Consider the following 6050-nt stretch of genomic DNA (forward strand, 5'->3'; position numbering starts at 1 on the left):
CCTTTTGCTGCCAAAAGAACCCTGCCCTGTTGAGGCATGGACTCCACTACCACTAGACCCCTGAAGGTGTGCTGTGGTATCTAAGGCACTGTGTATTCTGACAGCTTTCTGAACTAGCAGAACTTTTACAGCAATTTAAGCTACAGTAACTTGTCTGTTGAATTGGACCACATGGGCAAGCCTTTGCTCCCCATGTGCATCAGTGAGCCTTGGACCGCTATTGATAGATACTGTCCACTGCAGACCAGGAACACCCCATAAGAGCTGCAGTTTGGAGATGATCTGATCCAGTCATCTAGCCATCACGATTTGGCCATTGTCAGACTCATTTAAATCCTTACAGTTGCCAATTTTTCCGGCTTCTAACACATCAACTTTGAGGGCAAAATATATCACATCCACTAGCAGGTGCTATAATAAAGACATAATCAGTGTTTTTCACTTCACCTGTCAGTGGTCATAATGTTTTGCTTGATGAGTGCATGCTGTAAAGCCATGACGTGACTGAGGGAGAACATACAGACAAAATGATGTGAACTATGGTGCCTACCAGCAGGCCTATTCAGAGCACATGAAAAACACAGGAGCTTTTGTCCCACATCAACTCAATCTTGGCCCACCACCTGAATCATTTGTTAGATATGCTTCCCTGTGACTTCCTCCACTCCACAAAAATTAAAATCAACTTGAAGGACTGCAGTTTGACACTGAAGGAGACCCAGCACCCAACACAGAGGCACCAGTTCAAGACCTCGTGAAGGGACTTTTAAAATTTACCGCCTACCTCAAAACAGTCCAGGGGTGCAGAAGGTGTCCTTGGGTGTAAGCCTGACCAAATTTGAATCAGGCAAGGCTTTTGATTTCTATGGATCTGTTTCTAGAACTTTTTGATCTCGCCCTGCAATAACAGTTTAATTGAAGCGGAATGATTTCTTGACTTGTGATTCATAGTGTACAGTAACAATGAATAGATATAAATGGATAAGAGCAAGATTCTGTGAATAGGTCTAAACAGTATTCTTGCAGTCACTAAAATATGTGCTGTTATTTCTTATGCTGTTTGCAGTATAAGATTTATGCTGCACTTTGATGCTTCATGGCTAACACAGAATAGATCATATTTGCATTTTACCCCCTTTGCACAGCAAAGTGGTGTCATTTAGTTGTTTTCTCTGTAATAAACCACTGTGAAAGCAAGAAAATAATAATAATGATAAAAAATAAAGGCAAACTCAGTTATTTGCTTTGTGAGTCCAAAAGTTTTGGAAAACCTTTCATCAGTAAAAAACAGCAAAAGCAGCAGAAAAAGATGAGAGGCACATGCAAGGGAGAAAGAACAAAGAGACAAATATTTGCTTCTCTCAATTTACATTGTGATTTTTTTTTTCTTTAAGAAAAATTTAACTGATTATCTCCAGCAACAATGCAGAGCTATGGAAATGAATGAGCATACAGTGAAACGTGTATTCTTGCAGAGCATTTCCATAACATACAGAAGGTCTTACAGTGCCTGCCTTGGAGGTTGACTTATTCTTAAGCTATTGAAATTAAGTGCGAATGTAATGTTTGGGCCCTCGGCGCCTCTGTTCCGTGTGAGGAACATGTGCATTTCAAGTCATATCACCCTAATCCCCCAGCAAATAGAAGATGACACATTGTTGTCCCCACTGTGAATAATAATTAGCTGCTGGCAGCAAGCAAACAACAAAAAAATCATATTTAAACGGGTGTCACTTCTGCATGCTCACAACCACTTCTGCAACAAGTTTGTACACCTGGGGCTTCAATGATGCTTTTTTAAAATATATACATATACATATATTATAACCCATTACTCCCCGCCCCCTTACAATAGGAAAAACACAAACTGGGTTCAATAAATTGCTTTCTTTGCTGAGGCAATACATCACTCACTGTGCTGAACTCTGCAAAAACAGACCCGAAGCAACCACACAAGCTTCTGATTCCACTTGTGTAGCGCGGGAGACAAATCTCTTGTTACAGGAAAGGATGGGTGCCTTGTACTGCCACTCCGAAGGGAGAGAGGGCTTTGGGGCTTTTTGCACACTTTGCCATTACCCGGAAAGCTACTGAACTCTGAGTCAGGAGTGCAGCAGTGCCACAGTCTGCGCAACCCACAATGTGCAGTCTGCTTTCAGCTCTCGATGCGGTACCAAACACCACAGTCCTATCAAATAGGTAAACAGGAGGGCATGCTGTAGCTCAGCAGCAGCATTGAGGTGCAAATGAACTCAATCTAGTTTGGCTCGCCACTGAACTAAAAACAAACTACGGCTCCCTTTGCATGGAAATACAACATGCTCTCTGTCAAAACTTCCATTCACACGGCATTATCAGCAATTCCGAGCACTGCAAAAAAACATTAATCTGCAGACCGGAATGGGCACGAACAACTGATTCCGACCAATAGAGACAGGCACAGCTGTGCATCCCCCCAACACTACGCCCCCACCCGCATAGCAAAAAAAAAAAAAGTATTTCAATTAGGATTGTGGCTGGCAAGGCTAATCATACATCACTTTTAAAATGAACTGCATTTCTGAGAAGCTGCGGAGCTTGAATGAGGTGATGGTGTCTCAGGGAGGAAGACTTAAATGGAAAAATGCAAATATCAGAGAGAGCAGACATCTCGATTTTCGTTTCATCATTCGCACTCAATTGTATCTTTTGATTAGGAGTTCCAATCAGCTCGGCCTGTGGGTGACTAACTGTGCAACCCCTTGTGCCAGTGCAGTCACATCCTGCGCCGACTAAGACTAATTTTAATCATGCAAGAAGGAGATGAGAAAAATGTCATATTAGTCACGCGGTAAGTGTAAATAATGCCATTTGTTTAAATAAATAATATATACATGTTGCAAATGTACTTACTTATAATAATAATAATAATAATGGATACTTTATTGATCCCCATGGGGAAATTACTTGTTTTTCTCTGCATTTGACCCATTCACTCAGTGAAGCAGTGGGCAGCCCACTAAGCAGGCGCCCGGGGAGCAGTGTGTAGGGACGGTACCTTGCTCAGGGGTACCTCAGGGTAGCCGTTAAGTGGATTCGAACCGCCGACCTTCCGATCATGGGGCGACCACTTTACCTACTGAGCTATCCCTGCCCCCACTTATATTGCCTTCATAATGAGGATTATAGCTGTGAATTCATCTCATTTAATAATGAGTACAAAACACCTCTAGAATCCATAATCTAACAGTTTTGATCATTATTTCAGTTGTGCTGTATTTATAATTAGATTTTTGTGGATACATACAGCATAAATATTTAGCCATTAACAGGCCACCATGACTGAGAGTCCGGTAATGATAGTTCACTGTTGGTGTTCAAATGTTAATGAAACCAGTGTTCCTGTTATTGTGCGGTGTATGGAGCACACAGATTCAAGGTGAGATGTCTGTATACTTGTAATGCAAACACCTTGTACAAGTCTAAAACAGGGCTATTCAATTGAAATGAAGCAGGTTTCAAGCAAGAACATTTCCTTAAACAAAGGTCCAGAATATGAAAAAGTTCTACATGTATTATAACTCAATGCAATATATTGCATAGATTGCCAAAAGTATTCAATCACCCATCCAAATCATTGGATTCAGGTGTTGAATCACTTGTGTGGCCGCAGATGTATAAAATCAAGCACTTAAGCATGATGATTGTTCCTACAAACATCTGTGAAAGAATGGATCGCTCTCAGGAGCTCAGTGAATTCCAGTGTCGTACCGTGATAGGTTCCTCGCTACCAAATGTTCCACAGTCCACTGTAGAATCAGAATCAGAAAGGGGTTTATTGCCAAATGTTGAGCAGGTTTACAACATTAGGAAATTGCTGCGGTGCTTCAGTGCAAACATAGTGTCATAAATAGCACTTAAATAGTGTCATAAATAGCACTTAAATAGACATGAAAAAATAAAAGTAGGGATAAGAATTAAAAGTGCTACGTAGAAAGATATGTAAATGGTATCAAAACAAAATGGAAGGGATTAGAAACAACAGCAACTTAGTCATGAAGTAGTAGGCCACGTAAAATCATAGAGTTTGGTCAGTGGATGCCTAAGCATCCCAGAAACGACACAGAAAGTCATAAAGTCAAAGATAACTTTTAAAAAGACCAGTATAGGCCCTGAGGCCCTGATGGTAAAAAAGACTACATTTCCGCGAAAATGACGTCACTTCCGGTTTCAGGCAGGTAATGGCGGAAATGCAAAAGTTCGCGCTGACGTCTATTCCAACGTAGGAAGTGTTATGAACAGCTGATCGGATCGGCAAAGCGTGTTTCTGGAATATTATGTTTTTGTTCCTGCAAGCGCTTTTTATGCAGTTTTTGCAAAGCTTTATGTGGAAGGAAACCGTGACCGAGGACAAGCTGATGGCATAAGATGTAAGTACAACTCCTCTGGTTTCATATGCAAAAAAAATTTTTGCGCTAGCTTACATGGTTGCAGTCCTACCGGGATTTAAAAATAGTTATGCAAAACAGAGCGTGCCCGCTCCGATCGGCTCTAAAGGGTTAAAGTAAAATATGATTTGAATTCCAAAATAAAAAAAGAGCTTTTGAAAAAGTTGCCTTCAAATAAAGAGCTTAACAAAAAAATTATGAAATTGTGTAGTTTGAGTTTTCCTCCATTTATTATTTTTTCTTAATTACATTTCACATGTAAGCCATTTGAGTGTTAACCCTCCTTTTTGATTCAGTAGTTGATAGTTTTAGTAGGATTGCGTGGGATGAGTCACAATGCACGGACATGACTTTCAGATACCGTTGGACCCAGTGCCACCCAGTTAGGACATACCACGTTTCTGTCTAATAGCTCTTTGGGAATCGCCTTGTTGGTGCAAGCTTGTTGCATGCTTGTTTAACTGTTTTATCTTTGTTCCCATTTCCTTACTTGAATCTGCAGACAAAGTGTCTAAAGATACAGTTTATTATATTTCTTTACTAAGTTATCTGTCACATAAAGACGCTGTTTCTTCCTTTCAGTTGGATATGTAATTAAGCTTGAATGATTCATAGGTCAGTGGTAAGTAGATTTTCAGTGGAAGGTTTATTTTGGTTTGTTTAATCTAAGATACAATATAAGGTACAAGGACTGGTTTGAAAATGAGCAAAAATACAGCTATGAAAAGCTCATGAAAAACTTTGAAAGACCTTCAGAAAGCCTGGTGAACTATTACTTAAGACCACTTGAAAAAGAAAAAAAAGATACAGCAAAGTCTGGCTCCCTGGAAGCAAAATATAAAGAAATGAGAAGTGATTCAATATCGTTGCGCTGTACTCTATGAACCCAATTAGATTTTTGGAGCAGAATAGTGTTTATTAATAGTCATTTTAAAGACAGTCATAGGTAGTAAGCTAGCCTTTTGCACAGTGCTGTATTTGTTACAGTGTGTACTATTGTGATTTTTTATTTAAGCCGTGTGGAAGCAGGTCAGTAAAAGTCTTACTTGACTCATTACCTAGAGAAAATCTTATATATTCCAGGTCCGTCTCAAGGAGTAGCTGAAGATGGAGATAGATATAGCCTTCCTGATTGTGCCACAGAGGTGAATGCAGCATCAAGATGTGGGAAACTTTCCCTCACAGCCTTTTGAAGTTCAGGGAAGTGTGGCACCAGTGCTGGAAGCTAATTCTCTCTCTCTCTCTCTCCCTCTTTTCTGTCGTTCCTTTTGCTATGAGCAGCCACACTCTTAGGATACAAACTTGAAAGGAAATAGAGCCGTGGGGGAACAGAACACTGTTATTGTAGAGGGCTGGGTTCTTGTCAGCCTATTGAGTTGTTTACATCTACAAATTTCGACAAAAGCCTGTGTCCTCAAACACTGGCAGGATGCCGTGTGACCTGTAGCGAGGAGGAGGCAGAGGGGAAAACTGCAGGAGACTATGGAAAGCAGGCGACGCTATTTGAGCCACGTCCTTTTGCAAGACTGTAATCATAAGAGGGGGAAAGTAAACAAATGTTATCCATTTAGGATCAGTGCATTATCCGTGCTAATGTGAAACTACAGTAAAATTATCACATTT

This window comes from Rhamphochromis longiceps, linkage group LG23, assembly GCF_057381845.1.
Source record: "Rhamphochromis longiceps isolate RC_006_pf linkage group LG23, R_longiceps_female_GT1.1, whole genome shotgun sequence".
Taxonomy (NCBI): Eukaryota; Metazoa; Chordata; class Actinopteri; order Cichliformes; family Cichlidae; genus Rhamphochromis; species Rhamphochromis longiceps.